General features: G+C 49.5%; 1 protein-coding gene across 2 annotated transcripts in view; it reads right to left on the bottom strand.

The window, feature by feature from the left end:
- Window positions 1-1846: 1846 nt before the first annotated feature.
- The window catches only part of LOC133628385 (junction plakoglobin-like), an 82872-nt gene continuing 65939 nt past the window's right edge, over window positions 1847-18779 (bottom strand). The window contains exons 16-17 of one of the 2 annotated variants that reach the window (XR_009820669.1): window positions 2511-2624; window positions 1847-1995 (exon numbers count right to left, since the gene is read on the bottom strand). The gene's annotated coding sequence lies outside the window, so the exon portion shown is untranslated. Of the gene's footprint in view, window positions 1996-2510; window positions 2625-9277; window positions 9352-18779 lie in introns of those variants that run through there. The other variant, XM_062016472.1, reaches the window with a different exon arrangement.

The following is an 18779-nucleotide window of genomic DNA, read 5'->3' as shown; positions in this document are numbered from 1 at the left end:
GCAGTTTAATAAAGAAACAGAAAAGCCACGTGTGCGGGAAGCAAAGCAAAAGCAGATAAAGCTGTTACTCTCTACTTCCCATCAGCAGCGATGTCCGGCCACCTCCCAAGAAGCAGGGCTTCGGTACCTGTAACGGTTGCTTTTGGAAGGCCAGAAATGAATCTTGCCTCCCCTTCCTGCTCCTCTCCCCCAGTTTATATTACTGAGCTGATGTCATATGGTATGGAATATCTCCTTGATCAGCCTGGGTCAGCTGTTCTGGCCATGTTCCCTCCCAAGATTGTGCTCACCCACAGCTATTGGTGGATGTGGGGGAAGGAATGCTGGAGGGACAGCCCTGATGCTGTGCGAGCAGTAGTCATAATATTGATATCAACAGTAAGCACAGCACTGCAAGAGCTGCTGTGGAAAATCACTACCATCCCAGACCCACTACACAATCCAACAGAAAGTAACCTATTTGGGCCATGAAATTAGTGCAGGACAAAGGGACAAGCTAGGAAAGAAGCTATCTGTCAAACACTCAGGCCACAAACAGTAAAGGAACCGCGAACCTTTTTGGGAATGACTGGGTGGTGTCGATTGTGGATCTATAATTATGGACTGTTGGTTAAGCCTTTATATGAGATGGTGAACACAGAGCAAAAATATCTACAATGGAATAAAGAAGCTGCATGGACCTTTGATCAGCTAAAGAAGGCTCTGATGTCTGCCCCAGCCTTAGGACTTCCAGCTGTGAGTAAACCATTTTTTTTCTTCTCACACGAAAAACAGGGGATTGCCTTGGGAATATTGGCCCAAGATTTAGGCCCATATCGTCGGGCGGTTGCTTATTTTTACCAAACAGATGGATGCAACAGCAAAAGGCTGGCCTGGATGTTTACGGGCAGTTGCAGCTGTTGTAATAAACATTCAAGAAGCCAGAAAATTTACTCTGTGCCAGAAGATGACAGTGCTAGTGTCTCACACAGTATCGGCAGTTTTAGAAGAAAAAGGGAGACACTGGCTGTTGTAGTGGTGCAAGCAATATTCATCCAAAGATGTAGAGAAGCTAGGTAATGCATGTGCAGAGACATACAAGGGCATTCTTATACCATACTTTAGGTTTGTCGGTAAAATCCAAATCCCGACTCATTTGGGCAAAGTGTGTTAATGCAAAATGTGGTTCATTCCGGTTTGCCACAATTCTGAGATGATTCATTGTATAAAGGGCTTTCATTAGTCTATCTTGAGGGCTCACCCCCTCTTCCCCCGTTTTTTGTTTTTCTAGCAGTCCTTTTAAGGTTTGATGTGTACGTTCGATAATGGCTTGACCGGTAGAATTTCCTGGGATTCCAGGAGTATGTTTAACACCCCATAAGTTCAGAAACTTACGTGTTCTACTGGCTATGTATCCCGAGCCATTATCAGTTTTTATCTCTCTTGGAACACCAAGGACTGTAAAGCAACTCCTCCAGTGTCTTATGACGTCTTGAGAACTGTCACTGGTTAAGGCTGTGGCCCAAACCAATGTCCAATATAATAAGCAGATTGACGTTTCACGTTCATTTATCTGATGCCAGAGCCGCAGAAATAAGTTACACAAATTCTGATTAGAGATTTCTTTCAACAACACTCTCTCTAATTGAGTGACGGCATCGACCACATAGAAGGAATCAGAGATAATGTTTAATGGGACGTCTGGCCATTTCTCAAAAGTTTTAACTACAGCCATCACCTCCAGCAGTTGAACTGAACTGCCTGGGGAGTAAACAGTTAGGTTTTGCCATTTTCCATTCTCCCACCAAACCACTCCTGCTTTGGCTTGGATCTTACTTGTGTCGGTAAAAACAGTCAGGCCTTTAACGGGTACTGCTGATCTCAATGGCCGAGCTTCCATTTGAAATTTAACAGAAAACAATTTATGAGGATAATGATTATTTATAGTCCCTGGATATGACACTAAGGCCCACTGTAATTCATCAGACTGTTGCGGTGCCTAGTTCAAGAATTCATCTGTGAGAGAAACAAAAATAACATCTGCCTCAATCCCTGCTATTTCCAGCAGACGTTTCCTTAACTGGCCTTAACTATTATTTTCTCAATTGATTCTAGTCTCGTGGTAATTGTTTTTTGCAAATTATATGGCTAAAATATCCACTCCAAGATCCTCAATGGGTCTTTCGCTACTGAATCCCATTGCATCAAGAGTACCATTACATGCTGGTTTTGACTTATCACAGCAATGTTAATTGACAAGTCAGGATCATATAGATGACTGTAGTTATTGACTATCTTGTTTCCTATCTTTTCTATTGCTTGGATTTGCTGCCGGGACAGTTTTTGTGCACTGTCAGCCTCTACTGAGCCTTTTAACAAAGGCATTAGTGGTGCAAGTTCCTCATTTGTGATACCACATATGGTTCGTACCCATTGGATATCACCTATTAGCTTTTGAACGTCTGTTAAATTAGCAATTTCTGTTTTAATTGCCACCTTCTGAGGATAAATACACGCACCGGTGATATTACCTAAATATTTCCAAGAGGTGTGCATTTGTACCTTCTCTGGCGCGATCACCAACCTGGAGATGCTTAACTGTCGCTGCACTTCTTGTAGAATCTGATGCTGGTCCAGGTCTTTTCCTGCAATCAAGATATAGTCCATATAATGGTAAAATAAAACATGAGAGTATTTTTAGTGCAGAGGTGCTAGTGCCCAGGCAACATAAGTTTGACAAATAGTTGGCGAGTTCTTCATTCCCTTAGGTAAAACAGTCCATTGATATCATTTTGCTGGCTCTTGTTTGTTAATAGATGGTACTGTAAAAGCAAACTTCTCACTATTATCCTCATGTAGAGGAACTGTGAAAAAACATTCCTTTAGGTCAATCACCAACAGGGACCATTGTTTTGGAAGCATTGCAGGAGAGAGTAATCCTGTCTGTAAAGCACCCATGTCCTGCATCACTGCATTAACAGCTCTTAAATCATGTAAAAGCGTCCACTTCCCTGATTTTTTAGGGATAGTAAAAATTGGTGTATTCCATGGACTGGTGGATGGCTTAATATGATCTTTCTCTAATTGTTCATTTAGTAATTCATGAATCTGGGCGAGCTTTTCTTTGCTTAGTGGCCATTGATCAATCCAGACTGGTTTATCTGTAAGCCAGGTTAACTTCAGGATTGGTCGCCCATCAATGACCACCATTAAAAATTTTCATTTGACAAACGAAAGCCCATTTGGTTTAAAGCGTCTCTACCTAAAAGCCAAACCGAAGTGTTCATTACATAGGGTTTAATTTGTACACATTTATTCTTTTTGTCCTGTATCCATACAGAAATCAGGTCTCTGCTAATTTTTCTCATCTGTGTTCCTCCTACTCTGACAACAGGGGTGTCTAAATTCTCTAAAGGCCAGCTTTTTGGCCAATAGGATAATGGAACAATGGTAACGTCTTCTCCCATATCCAGTAACGTATTGTACCCAACCATGTGTTCACCATTTGGCTGTTGGAATACAACCGTCTGAGTGGGCTTTCCCTGTGAAAGTGGCATTTCCAGTCTTACCTCAGGTACACCAGTGGATCCAAAACCACCATCTTGATGCTTACGACTTCCTGCAAATGGAACTTTAGCTCTGAAAGGAACTAATTGAGCTATTTTAGTTCCTTTAGGTATATAAAATGGTAGCTGCTAAACTTTAACCATTATTCCAATGTTTCCTTCATAACACCAGGAAGCACAAAAATACCCTGTTGAGAGGCCAATGACTGTCCTAATGCGCTGTCTGTACATCCTTAACCATTTTGTTTGAGAGTCAGGACCCATACCAGCGCAAGTACACTTTAGGGAGCAAGAACTGGTAGCAGTAGATAAATTACCAGCAGTCAAATTACGGCAAATTGACACTGGGGAGTGGGAGTCAGGGTGGAAGCTTAGATGCCCGAGCCGAGAGTATGCTTGTGTAGAAAAGGAGGGAACCCAGCAGTGGGTCCCGGCGAAACAAATACAACCAGAAATACGAGTCTAACCATCTACTGAGTCTCTTTTGCAGATTGACGTGTTCTTTGGAGTGTTCGCCGCAACACAGATCCAGCGGGAGTCACTCAACTATTGGTGAGATTGGGCGGTGAAGTGGAACACGACCAACACCTGTTTATATCTTCCCGCAATTGGCTCAGCTAACACGTGTGCTGGGCAGACACATCATGTATCAGCCTATGCCACAGGATGCTGGAGTCATCGGGCTTAGGGAGGGGGAGATGTTGTAAGAGCCCGGAGGATCTCGGGTTGTAAAGTGAGAGGTGGAGGGTACAGAAGAGGCAGGCACGGGGTGGAGTGAAAGGAGGTGCTTGTGTTAGCAGATAAAAGCACATGATGTAAACAATTAGTTGGAATAAAGCATCATCCATACTGTGTATGTAGTGATCTGGTCCCCTCAGCGGGGGTGGGCTGAGTGATCCATGCGGGCGGCCTGGTGATGTTGCTGGTAGCAGAACATTATTCAACAGTATAAAAGGCTGGACCCTCTTACAGTGACTTTGGAGACCTCTCCTACGAATGGACACACTGCATAGGATATCCCGATTTCCAGGACAAGTTCCCCGAATCCTCGCTGTAACAGGGGCTCCCCAGTGATTGCAGCTCTGGATGATGGTAAAGTATTCGGGTAATGGGTTGTGTATCTTTCTTAATCTTTATCGCTACTCTCATGTGGTAATGATTATGTGCATTGCTTTGCTTATGCTTTTTGCTGCTTAGAAATAAGAGATCGCTTTAACTAAATACCTTTTGTTTATTCATTTGTCGTTGCATTGTGAAAGGGGACTCAAGGATATATATGGGAAAGCCATACTTTAACAACTCAAGACATTTGCTTAGACACAGAACAGAGCATTTGTCATTTTGAAATGTATTCTGATAATGATCCAGAGTCTGTCCTAGAGTGTATTGAAAAAGGTTGTGCATGTCTGAGAACCCTTTCTGATAATTTGTTAACAGACAACCTGGAAGCATCACTTAACAATTATTCAAATATCAGCATTTGCATTTTTACTTGTGTGACTTTAACTACTCAATACTGAGGACTGTGTACCAGAATATACAGTGCAACTATATATTATACATGTCGTAGTTTTGTCCAGCCGGGAACAAAGAGCCACGAGGGTGCTCGCTCATTCCTCCCCCTCCCGGTGGAGTGGGGAGGGGAACCAGACAAAAAGGGGGAAAACCCACATAGATTGAAATAAGAGCGGTTTAATAGAACAACAAGAAGAAGAAACAAGTTTAGGAAAAAACAGTTTTAACAGTAAATGAGGGGATATACAAAAGCAATGGCGCATGCCGCAGCTGCTCACCCCCTGGGACCCAACACGACCGCTCCTGACCGGCAGCCCAGCCTGTGCTCCGACTAGCTCCCTGCCTATATGTACTGGGCATGATGTCAGCATGGTATCGAATACCTGTTGGCCAGCCCGGGTCAGCTGCCCATGTTGTGCCCCTTCCTACTTCCTCATCAAAGTTAACTCTATCCTAGCCCAAACCAGGACAATACAACACCTTGTCACCAACATCTATAAGAATGAACATCACATTGGTCAAGAAGCTACTAGAGCACTCTGGTCTACACAACTTAATAGAAAGACTGAAGGAGAGAACTCAAAGACTTCTCATTACCATTCACCATAACACACAGGACATATACATCGTGTGCCAAAACGAGTGAAAAAGGATGGAGAATATCACTGGTGGGATGTTTCATTTGGATGAACTCTGACTACTATTGGAATCTTTAACAGAATACTACATCCTGAAATAGTGTTGTTGATACTAAACATGTTATACCTAGTCTTGATAATCATCATATATCTGAGAGTGTGGTACATGATTCAAGACTTAACACAATGAACACCACCTAGACCTGTCACATTAAACATAGAGAATGATGTTTCTTAACACATTTGATGGTAACGTATAAAATATGGGGCACTTTTATAGCATGGAGGCAAGAGGTACCTGCATTACCACTTCATGAGGTAAAGATGATTGGCTGCAGTCTCAGGGTGGAGTATAGCAGGACACTCCCCCTGGTGAAAAGATACAAGCTGAAGGTCATGCTGTTTTCTAATGGCGAAGGCCGTTACAGATCAGCCTGACTTAACCATCTCCAAGGATAACTTAAGAGGATGACAAGATTCTTGAGCCAATGGGCAGTGAAACAGACATCTGTGATAATATTGTTGCAGGAAACTGTGAGAAATATTGATGTTGCTTTTGCAGAATCCGAAAGAAATTAAGACAAGGAATTTTGAGGGCTGTCTGCCTCTGTGTAATATAAATCAGTGGTCTAACCATGACTGTTATCTGCCTCTGTGTAGTGTAAATCAGTGGATTAATCATGACTGTTATCTGCCTCTGTGTAGTGTAAATCAGTGGACTAACCATGAGACTGTTATCTGTTTGTTTGTAATTAGAGTTTAAATCTTAGGATTGTGGGGGAATCCACGCTAAGATACAAAAATCAGACATCCCCTGGGGGGATCGTAGGCACCTTGAGAAGTTGTAAATCTTGGAGTACCTAATCAATGGGGAAACAAGGGAGGGACCTTACGGCCGGGATAGGGAATAAAAAGCCGAATGTTGTATCCATCGGGTGTGCCTACTAGCTAGGACACCCGCTCTTGCAAGAACGCTTAATAACAGTGCTTCACTGCAGAGTCTGACCTGAGTCTTTCGCGAGAAAGCTTGTTTTGTTTCTCACAAAACTAGATGTTGCTGCTAGACATTCAGAGATGTAAGTCCAATGACAAGATGACTGATAGTCAGTCACTTTATTCTATAAAAGCCCAGTCCCAGTTCTGTGAGGTGAGAGGATTTATCTTTTGGAGTGGGTCTGAAAATTTCCCCCCTTTTTAGCAGGGATACCCCTTAAGGGTACCCTCCAGAGCAGGGAGATTCTCTCACTCTCTTTGACATGATTGAATAACATCATTCTCTATGAAATGAAGGCCAAATCACGGTTGATTGTGATGATCTCCATGAAAATTATAGAATCATAGAATGGTAGGGGTTGGAAGGGACCTTTAGAGATCATCTAATCCAATCCCTCCCTGCAGAAGCAGGTTCACCTAGATCCGGTCACATAGGAACATGTCCAGGCGGGTCTTGAAGACCTCCAAGGAAGGAGACTCCACAACCTCCCTGGGCAGTCTGTTCCACTGCTCCGTCACTCGCACAGTGAACTAGTTTTTTCTTATGTTTAAGTGGAACTTTTTGTGTTCCAGCTTCATCCCATTACCCCTTCTCCTGTTAGTATCTACTATAGAAAAGAGGGATGTACCAACATCCTGACACCCACCCTTTAGATATTTAATAAGATCACCCTTCAATCTCCTTTTCTCCAGACTAAACAGCCCCAGTTTCTGCAGACTTTCCTTGTATGAAAGATGTTCTATATCCTTGATTATCTTGGTGGCCCTGTGCTGGACTCTCTCCAGCGGTTCCCTGTCCCTCTTGAGCTGAGGAGCCCAGAACTGGACACAGGACTCCAGATGAGGCCTCGCCAGGGCAGAGTAGAGGGGGGACAGAACCTCCCTCGACCTGCTGGCCACACTCAATGCATCCCAGGATGCCATTGGCCTTCTTGGCCACGAGGGCACATTGCTGGCTCCTATTTAGCTTATTATCAATCAGGACTCCCAGGTCTCTCTGTGCAGAGTTGCTCTTCAGCAGTTCGACCCCCAGCCTATACTGGTGCATGGGGTGTTCCTCCCCAGGTGCAGGACTCTGCACTTGTCCTTGTTGAACCTCATGAGGTTCCTCTCTGCCCAACTCTCAAGCTGGTCGAGATCCCACTGAATGGCAGCACAGCCTTCTGGGGAATCAGCCAGTCCTCCCAGTTTGGTGTCATCAGCGAACTTGCTGAGAGTACACTCTGTCCCCTCATCCAGATAGCTGATGAAGATGTTGAACAAGACTGGCCCCAGAACCGATCCCTGTGGAACTCCACTGGCCACAGGCCTCCAACTCGACTCTGTGCCATTGATCACCACCCTCTGGGCTCTGTCATTCAGCCAGCTGTCGATCCACCTCACTGTCCACTCATCCAAGCCACACTGCCTGAGCTTTCTGATGAGGATGTTATGGGAGACAGTGTCAAAAGCTTTGCTGAGGTCAAGGTAGATGACATCCGCTGCTCTTCCCTCATCTAGCCAGCTGATTATGCACTCATAGAAGGCTATCAGGTTGATCAGACAGGATTTCCCCTTGATGAAGCCATGTTGACTCCCCCTCATAACCATCTTATCCTTCATATGTTCAGTGATAACATTCAGGATGAGTTGTTCCATCACTTTTCCAGGGATGGAGGTGAGGCTGACCAGCCTGTAGTTTCCTGGCTCCTCATTCTTGCCCTTTTTTGAAGACTGGAGTGACATTGGTTTTTCTCCAGTCCTCAGGCACCTCACCTGTCCTCCATGATTGTACAAAAATGATAGAGAGAGGCTTAGCAATCACATCAGCCAGCTCTCTCAGCACTCTAGGATGCATCCCATCAGGAACCATTGACTTATGAGCCTTAAGCTTGGACAACAAGTCTTTAACCTCTTCCTCTTCCATCCAGGACAAATCCTCTGCTGTCCTGACCATCCTGTTATCCTTGCCGGACTGGGCTTCCCAAAGGGTCAGCCTTGGCTGTAAAGACTGAAGCAAAGAAGGCATTCAGTACTTCAGCCTTCTCTGCATCCTCAGACACCACGGTACCCCCAGTGTTTAGCAGCGGGCCCACATTACCCCTCACCATCCTTCTGCTGCTGATGTACTTGAAAAAGGCCTTATTACTGTCCTTAACATCCCTGGCTAAATTTTATTCTAGAAGGGCTCTAGCCTTCCTAGTTGCACCCCTGCATGCCCTGGCAAGGTTCCTATACTCTTCCCAAGAAGCCAGTCCCTGTTTCCACCTCTCATAGATGGCTGCTTTCTGCCTGAGTTGTCCCAGCAGATCCTTGATCATCCATGGAGGCCTCCTACCTCCTTTTCCTCCTTTTTTGTGCATTGGGACACACTGATCCCGGGCTTGGAGGAAGTGATGCTTGAAGACTGATCAGCTCACATTGGCACTTCTGTCTTCTAGAATCATATCCCATGAGATCCGTCCAAGTAGATCTTTGAAGAGGCTAAAGTCGGCTCGCCTGAAATCCAGGGTCACAGTCCTGCTTTGTGTTCTGCCCCTTCCACATAGGATCTAGAACTCTACCATCTCATGGTCACTGCAGCCAAGGTTGCCTTCAACTTTCACATCCCCAACCAGGCCCTCTCTATTCGTCAGTACCAGGTCCAGCAGCACACCCCTCCTTGTTGGTTCCCCGATCATCTGCAACAGGAAGTTGTCGTCAACAATCTGCAGGAACCTCCTGGACTGTGTGTGCTTGGCTGTGTGGCTATCCCAGCAAATATCAGGGTGGTTGAAGTCTCCCATGAGGACCAGGGACTGTGATCATGAGGCAGCTCTCAGCTGTTTTTAGAAGGCCTCATCCACATCCTCCTCCTGATCAGGTGGCCTGTAGCAGACTCCTACAACAATATCACCTGTCTTGCCCTGCCCATTAATTTTTACCCATAAGCACTCTACTCTCTTCTCATCCCCATCCAGGCACAGTTCAGTACACATTAATTGCTCTGTCACATAGAGAGCAACTCCAACTCCATGCCTTGTCAGTCTGTCTTTCCTGAACAATACATAACCCTCCATGGCTGTGCTCCAGTCATGGCAGCTGTCCCACCATGTCTCTGTGACCACAATGAGTTCGTAGCCCCGCATCCGCACCCACATCTCCAGTTCCTCCTGCTTATTCCCCAGGCTGCATGAATTGGTGTAGAGGCAGCACAGGGGCTTACTCAAACACAGAGGTTTCCATGGACGGGTGCAGGAGGTTCCTCCCCGGTTTGGCTCTTTCTCAGGGTGGTCAGCCTTCCATATGTCAGCCCAGTGTGCAGATGAAAAGCACTTATCATTGCGTTCCCTGTCCTGCCCTGTTTCCCAGCTAGAAGGGACAGCTTGTTCTGTTTTGCTTCTCCCCCCACCCCCCAAGTCCCTTAGTTTAAAGACCTCTTTATTAAATTTGCTAGTCTACTCCCAAATAATCCAGTGCCCTTACGGGAGAGATGAATCCCATCCCGTCCTATCAAGCTGTAGTCCCCAAGGAAGGATCCATTGTCAAAGTACCCAAAGCCTTCCCGCCGGCATCAGCCTCTCAGCCAGGAGTTCACTTGGCTGATTTTTCCATTACAAACTCCTCCTTTATCACCAGTGAACAGGATAGAGGAGAAAATAACCTGAGCCCCTCTACCTTTTACCTGCTCCCCCAAGGATTTAAAATCCATCTGAATCCTGGAGATATCATGCCTCATGACATCATTCATATCTACATGGAACACAAGTAGGGGGTAGTAGTCTGCATCCCTGATGAGCCGTGGCACTCTCTTGGCCACATCCCTGATCTTGGCCCCAGGCTGTCAGCACACCTCTCTTGACTCCCTACCTGCTCCACAGATGGGTCTCTCAGTGCCCCTTAGCAGCGAGCCACCCACAACAAGCACCCATCGCCTCTTACTGTCCATTACCTACTGCAGGTGGAGCAGCTGATGGGTTGTTTAGTGGGTTATAAAACTATAAAATGGGTTAGTGGGTTATAAAACTATAAAATAAAACTATAAAACAAAAAAGGGGGAATTGTGGGAAAGAATTGGGCTGCAGGCAGCTTTAACCTTGAGACAAATCTCTTCCCTTGAAGCACACGGATAAACAGCTCTGAGAAAGAAGTGATAAGACAGAAGAACTGAAACATAAAAACAGGTTGCAGGCATACCAAAGAAGCAGCAAGAGCAGCGTGTGATAAGTATAGAGTGACCAATCATTATGTTAGCATAGGCACGTGCTCTGAGACTGTTACCCAATTAACATAGAATAAACTGTGTGTGATCAGGGGATAAGGGTATAATAGGGGGAAGCTTTGGCAATAAAGGATCTGCAGCACCAAGAACTGAACCCATCTCTGTGAGTGATTCTTAGCTGCTACGACACCCAGCCCATGGACATGGATGGTAAGGATTGCTAACTGCTGAGAGAGAACACTGAGGGGCCACTGATCCCTGAGCAGCAGCTTCATGGGGCTGAGCCAATGGGTCCTGCACAGACGGTGGCTTTTGCCCTTTAGGAGGGACAAGGAGAGGTTTTGGGACCCAGACTGTGCAGAGCCTTTGCCAAAGCTCCCTGCCCTGTGCCTAGCCAGCCTTGGCTCTTCTACCCCAGGCCTGGGTTCCTTTATCACAAATCCTGCATGTGCAAGTGCCCAGTGCAGTGCTGGGACCTGTCAAGTCACTGAGCTGGAAAAAGGCTTTTTCATCCCCTCCAACTTGCCCCACTTAGCACTCCCTACCCTGAGCATGGGTTGCCACAAGCCTGGCCCCTCCATGCCTCATGTCAGCTGCCCCACGCTCCCTGGCTAGCATCCTCAGCTCCCCCACAACCACAATTGTGCAGTGGCAGCACCAAAGCAGGAGAGCTGAATAAATCATGCTGTGCTGAATTATGGAGGAGCTGGCTGGCACATAGCACAAGCCTCATGGGAAGGAGGGCAGCAGGGCTGCACCAAGGATCCCATACCATAGCACCATGGCACGTTGAGCATGATGCTGGGCATGTATGCACTGCCTGTTGCCATCCCTTGCCCCAATGCCATGCCTTGTTAGTACCAAACTAATCGATGAATTGATAAGCCTGGGGCTGGAGCTGCCCCTCATCATCACACAATGCCTTCGTTTGCCTGCTGGACTCCCACCCGCTGGGATCCTGACCCCAAACCACGTCCTGCAGTAACCACTGAGACCCTCCTGGAGCTGAGGCTGGAGCCGGGTGCCTTCAGCCCATCTCCTTCCTTCTTGAATCGGTGTTTCTCCCAGTGATGGCAGAGGGAGAAGCCTGGGAACCAACCAGCTCCCCTGGGACCCCAAGGACACAAGTCTGTGTCTTGGAGTGGATAGGTAGGAGCTGCTTCTTCCTGATCCCCTGCCCAGGGATTTGCTCCTCCAGGCAGGTTACCAAGCAGATTACAGGGGACTATTTCTGATAGCAGCTTAAAAATTTGGGCGAAGGGATGAGGCAGTGTGGACCCCCTTCATGCCAACACACACAAATGGCATTGGAGGCATGGAGAGATATGGCCTGTAGAGCTCCCAGGGCTCAGCACAGTTGTCCCTATGGAACGGAGATGGGGGTGCCTGGGGGTCCTCCTGAGCTGAGTGCTCCCTGACCCATGGCTCACAAACGGGGTTTGGGGCTCAAGCCCTTGCATTTCCTTCAGGGAAATGAGAGTACTGATGGCTGGGGGGGACACATCTGGGTGGGAAAGGCTGCAAGCATGGGCAGGGCACAATGGGGGTTTGTCCCCAGTCCAGCTGGTCACAGGCAGGGGGGTGGGAGCCAGAGCCTCAGCCCCATTTGTCTCCCACTGCCCCATGTCCTTTCCCCATCCCTGATCTAATCCTGTCCCCACCACACACAGGCCATAGGAAGAAGCCAAGCTGAGATAATCTGTCTGTGCCCCACGCTGAACCCCAACCCCACACCAGGAACCAGCCTTGCCACATTGCTGTGGTGATTCATAGGTAGATAGGCAAGTTTAGGTTATGGAAGCTTGCTTATTAAAACTTACAATATTAGTTAGAACATCGCACATATAGTTTTATGAAACTGCTAGCCTTGTAAGCCGACAAGCAGAGCTATTAGAAAGACACAGCTATTTCTTGTAACATAACTATTGCTTAGTGCTGATAGTTCCAAGGCTGGTATGTATCTAAACAAAATTATTATGGAGAAGCTATTACATTAGTTCTACACTTGAACATTTGGACATTGTACACCACTAATAATTACAAGGCCTGCCTAGCCCTAAACAAAACTGTTTTCTGGGATGGCAGAGCTTTTAGGCCAGTTTTCATCCTGTCCAAGGACCCTGGAGTAAAAATACATTGCAAGGAAAGTTTGGATCTTAATCCAACAGTAATCCCTAATGACCACTGAAGGAAACAAGAGGATACCGAAAGAAGCATGACAGAGGCGTAACTTGGGTGGACCAGGACGGGACTATGGGTGGGCCCTTTCCTGGAAATGTGACGAATATTTATGTTTTCTGTAAATATAAACTGAAAATCCAAAGGCTGAGGTGGGCACGTTTGGTGGAGAAATCCCCCGTGTTCCCCGTGTTTTGTCACCGGACACTACAGAAAAAAGTGTCACCCCATCCTCTTGACAAACATCCTTTAGGTACCCCCTCAGTCTTCCCTTCTCCAGTCTGAACAGTCCCAGGTCTAGCAGCCTTTCCTCATAAGAAAGATGTTCCAGTCTCCTGATCATCTTGGTAGCCCTGCACTGGACTCTCTCCCCTAGTTCCCTGTCCCTCTTGGAGAGCCCAGAACTGGACACAGCACTCAAGAGGGACAGGGAACTGCTGGAGAGAGGCCAGCACGGGGCTACCAAGATGATCAGGGGCCCAGAACATCTTTATTACGAGGAAAGGCTGCGAGACATGATGGAAGCTCTCTCTGAGTACCTGTCTCAGCTTAGCAGAAGCTGCTCCCAGAATTAGTCAGGGATGTTCTGAGTGAGGAAATCCAGCCCAGCAATCCCATTAGTGGCAATTAGTTTGTGGCTGCCCCCATAGCCCCAGCCCGGCCCTGACAGTGCTGCTTGCACCCCCTGCCCTTGCCAGACCCATGGCACAGGAAAAAGCACTCATAGAAGTACTGCAGGGTCTCCTCGATCTTCCGGGGAGTGAGGGGGGGGCCAGGGGCTCCAGAGAGCTGGGGAAAGCACGCAGACAGTCATCATGGTCATAGCCAAAGATGGTGTCAGCCCGCAGCATGTAGCAGCGCAGCTGCTTGCCCAGTAGACTGATGATCTCCACCTTGGGGACATTGCTACTGCACAGGTCTGGGGACAGAGGGGCGTGATGTTAGACGAGCGTGGGGGGAACCCAGGGGAGCAGGGGGGAGACCATGGCAGGAGAACACTTCCTGCACCCCTCAGCCTAGTCTGTCCCTTCAGGGTTTGTGTCTGCCCCCAAAGCCTACTCATGTGGGGCCCTGGGGGGTTCCCCCCACAAGGTGGCACACAGGGATCCCCACCCCAGCTCTCCCCTACTCCCCCCTCACCTCCTCCCTGCTCTTCGTGGGATTGGTCCTGCTGCCATCTCCTGGCCATGCTCTTCTTAGCCGAGTGGCACTGGGGACACAGGTGAGGGACACTGGTGTGGGGCAAGGGATGCAGGGACAGCAGCTCAGCTCTGGTCATGCGATGAGGATGAAGGATCAGCCCAGAGGTGCCCCCAGCTCTTCACCTCCCTCACCCTGGACCCCAGGGCCACTCACCAGCACCACCTGGCTGTACCCACTGGTGATGGTCACAGCATCGTGGTGTCTGCCCGTAACTGACCTGTGGGATGTGGGGCCAGTATGGGACAGGGCAGTGACGGGTGGGGCTGGGCTGGGCTGGTGGTGGCAGGCAGGTGAGTGGTGGCCAAGGAGGTTCTCTTGTGGGACTGGGGTGTCCAGTTTGGCTGACATTACGTGGCGGGGCTGGCTGCCATGAGGAGAAGCACCTTCCTCCCTGGCTCCTTGAAGCAGTGCTAGTGGTTGGTAAAGTCTCCTTTCCAGCTTCTGCCTAGGGAGAAGGAGCTGTTAGGGACCAGGGACACATCCTGAACCCCATCTGCTGTCCCCTAGCATCCTGTCAGCAGGTCAGACACCCTCCCCAGGGGACATCATCTGCCAGGCCAGGGGCTTGCTCAGACCTGAGTGTCCCCACTCCCCAGCCTGCTTGTGGCTTCTGTGGGGACAGGGAGACTGTGGGGACAGTCAGCACCACGGCAGACCCCACCTGCTGCTGAACACATGACAGTTTCAGGGATGGTGCCGGGTCAATGTTACCTGCTCAGCGTCACCTCTGCAGCAGCTGCTATGTAACGCAGGGGAGGGCTCAGCACCAAAACAAGCACTTGGTGATGTCTCAATCAGTGTCAGTGCTGAACTGGGGAGAGGATGCTCCAAAAGGACAGGGCAGGCCCCTGTTCCCCCCAGTCTCTCTGCTGGGTCCCTGCCTACAGGAGTGGGCAAGGGAAGGAGCCATAGAGCCACTCAGAAGTGGACAGGCATGGCTGTGGTGCCAGCGGGAGCCCTTGGAAGCCCCACCTTGGAGAGCAAAGTTCAGCTGCAGTCCTCCACCCTGCTGGCACCACAATGCAGAGCTGGGCAGCATCCACAGCCGTCCCATTCCAGCCATAAACACATCATGAGACAGGCCATAAAACCAGCATGTTCCTGCTTTCCTGCCACCTCCAGTGGTCCTGGCTAGGGCTGCAGCCACTGCTGGTACTGCTGCCCCTTTGCCCTGGGGAGCTGCAGCCTCCTGCACAAAGTCCATATGCCTCATTTCCACCCCTGCTCCCACCTCCACCACGGTGGGGGTTGCAGCACCAGCAGCCCTTCATCGCTGGAAGCAGGTTCATGCCAGGGCATCTCTGCCCTCCCTCCTGGTACATGCTCATGGCTGCTGTCATGTCCACAGCATCCAGGCCAGGTCACCTTGTACCTTCTTCCAGCAAAGTCAGATCCTCCTCATCACACAGGACAGGCATGAGGCAACATGGACTCCCCAAAGCACACCCACAGCCCCACAGTTCTCTGCCCCATGGCACCGGGACCAGTAGATCTAGGTAGTCCAATTCTGCAGCACAAAACAGCCACCCAGCTCCAAACTCGCAGACCCTCTCCCTCCCTACTTCTCCCCAGAGAAGGAGGGAGACCCACCGTGTCACAGTGCCAGGCTGCCACTGGCTCTGGAGAGGGAGTCTGGCTCATGAGTCAGCACTCAGCTGGGGCTGCCAGAGCCCTGCATCTCCTTTTGGTACAACTCCTGCACCTACATTAAGTCTCCCCGGGGGAGGGGGGGGGGGGTGTCCTTGTTCAGACATGCGCAATCAGCTCCCATCACCCCCAGATCCCCCTCTGGCCACTAGCACTGGGCTTACTGGGGACTTGCCCCACAGGGGCTGACAGGAGCTGGGTGAGAGCAAGAGCAGTATACCCAGGACACCGGCTGGCAGCGTGCCAAAAGGAGTAGGGCCTTGGCTGTGCCCAGGCACACATGCAGATCTGCATCCACTGCTCTCTGCCCTGATGCCATCACGCAGCTCCTGCCTGGGCACCTCCCTGCCTGCACAGCCCTGAAGCCCCTTCCCCACCTCACACCTGGGAGCTGATGCTCAGCAGCAGCTGAGAAACGCTGGGGCTCTGGTTGGACTATTTTTTCCCCTCATCTGCTGTGTTGGGGGGGGCTGTGAGGAGCCTCTGCAAGTGCCTGAGTCAGGGGGTGCAGAGCAACAAAGTCAATGTGCAGTGTGAGGATGCGGCAGTGGCTCAGTCCCACTGTTGGGATGGGGGTAGCTGGAGTCTTGCCCTGCCCCAGTCCCGGGGATGTTCCCAGAGGGGTCCCTGCAGAACTCCCCAGGCTGAGAACATCTCCACTGTTGTGTGGGGACAGGTAAAGACACCACCCATAAGATCCCATCTCAATGCTCAGGCAATCCCAGGAGGCATCTGCCTGAAGCATTGTTCAGAAATGGGTCTCTCCCTGCACCCGAGGCTAGAGGAGGCTGGACTTCCCCATCCCCAGATGGAACAGGCTTCTTAGCCCAGAGCTCAGCTCTCCCCTTTGCTCTGACACCCCTCAACACCTGACACTCCACCTCTACTACAGGCTTTGCTGTGGCTGATCATCCCATGGGCTGCCTGAGCCCTCTGCTCCTAGCCCCCTGCAGAAACATCCTCAGCAGCCTCAGTCTCTTCCTGCAGAACAGGAAAATCCTCCCCACTCCCACACAGACTTCCCAGTTCAGGCATCAGGGACCACAAAGCACAGTTAGAACCCGGCTGCTGCCACCAAGCCCCCTCCCTAGACAGCTGCTGCTGTGGCAACTGGTACAAGCTAGAACATAAGAGGTTCCAAAGAAACAAGGAAAAACTTCCTTATGATTCTGTGTGACCACCTCTGCCACGAGACCTCAGCCACTAACTCTGAGGGAGCAGGAAATCCCACCCAGGCGAGGGGCAAAGGCTTCTTCAGCAAAGCATAGGAATGTGTTAGGGGTATCAGAGCCCATGCATGGGAGTAGGGCTGTGGGGGGAGCCAAGTGTTGGGAGAAGGGATGAGACAAAGGAAATTCTCCAGAGGGGGTGGGGGGGTCTGGACCACCTGTGCCACCCCTGGAGTCTAGTGAGGATCAGCTGGGCACAGCCCGGGGATGCCTCTGGGACTCGGGGTGCCCAGGGGAAAGCAGGACACGGGAGGGAGAAGCTGGAGGGACTGGGACATTGGCACCTGGTGATAATGGGGAAGTGGGGCCAGAGTACCAAGAGAGCTGAGGGCTTGGGGCACCTGGGGGTGTGGGTGGGAGATCCCGGAGAGCAATAAGTCTTGGTGCAGTGGGGGTGAAGGGGCACAGGGGACACTCACAGCAACGTGCTGCTCCCTTCGCAGCAGCCCGGCCCTTGTACATCGCTCCCGCAGCCCCGCTGATAACAGAAGCCACTGCCCGGGCAGGTGCAGAGCAGGACTGGGCATGCCGGGCATGTCCGGCCCTCACCTTCCAGGACATCCCCTTCCCTCCCTCCGTCCCAGCTCCCTGCAAGATGTAGCTCCGGCTGGCCTGGTACAGCTGTCCTCTGGTTCCACTTCCCCCCAAAATTGCAGCGGGGCATGCCAGCAGCCTTGTCATGGTGGGACTAGGGATCTCGGGAGGTGCAGTCCTGCCCCGGTGAGAGCAAGGGGCACATCCGCTATCCATGGACCCAGGAGGTGCCAGGTCTCATGACCATTCCCTAGGGAGGGCCACAAAATCCAGCCTTTCCTGGGGCAGATGCTCTGGGGCATCCCCAGGCCTGCTGACACCTGAGCAACAGCCAAATCTTATACCTGGAACATCCCTGATACCCACAGTGGGACTGGCTAGGAGTCCCAGGGGGGTTCCAGGTTCAGCCCTGTGGCATAATTACTGAAGTGGTCTGGAAATTAAAACTTACATTAAAACTTATTTTATAAATTATCATTGTTCACCAATTAAGGAAAGGTATAAAATCAAGAAGACTTAGAGGGTAGATACTGTGGAGTTTTGCAGGACATGAAAAGGGATTTGGCACAGTGAGATTGAGCCTACTAGAAACATCTAAACTTTTACTCGAAGGTACAATATCCACTGCCTGCTGCAGCCCTCACAGGGTGGTAACAGAATTGGAAAAAAAGAGGCATCATTAAAAAGGCTCATTTGTCTTATAATTCACCAGTGTGGCTAGTAAAGAAACCACTGAATAGTGGCATTTTACAGTAAATTATCAACAGTTAAATGCCAATACTGCCCCTTTAACTGCTGCAGTTCCAAATATTGCTGAAATAGTGACATTTATAGAAGGAGCTGCACATTCCTGGATGGCTGCTTTGGATGTTACAGTCATGTTTTTTATGATCTCTCTCCTCGAACAAGATAAAGTCCAGTTCACTTTCACATGGATGGGGATCCAGTACACTGATTTTATATCAGCCACTGGGGAAAATACAGTTGAAAGCCTTAAAAGATGCTTCAAACACACTTTCTCTTCTGGAGGAAATTCAAAGTGATAATGGCTCACACTTTACAGCTACAGTAGTACAAGTGTGGGACAAAGAGGAAGGAATTTGGTGGGTATTCCACA

The sequence above is a fragment of the Colius striatus genome, chromosome W (genome assembly GCF_028858725.1).
Source record: "Colius striatus isolate bColStr4 chromosome W, bColStr4.1.hap1, whole genome shotgun sequence".
Lineage (NCBI taxonomy): Eukaryota > Metazoa > Chordata > Aves > Coliiformes > Coliidae > Colius > Colius striatus.
This window is presented reverse-complemented; position numbering and strand designations above follow the sequence as displayed.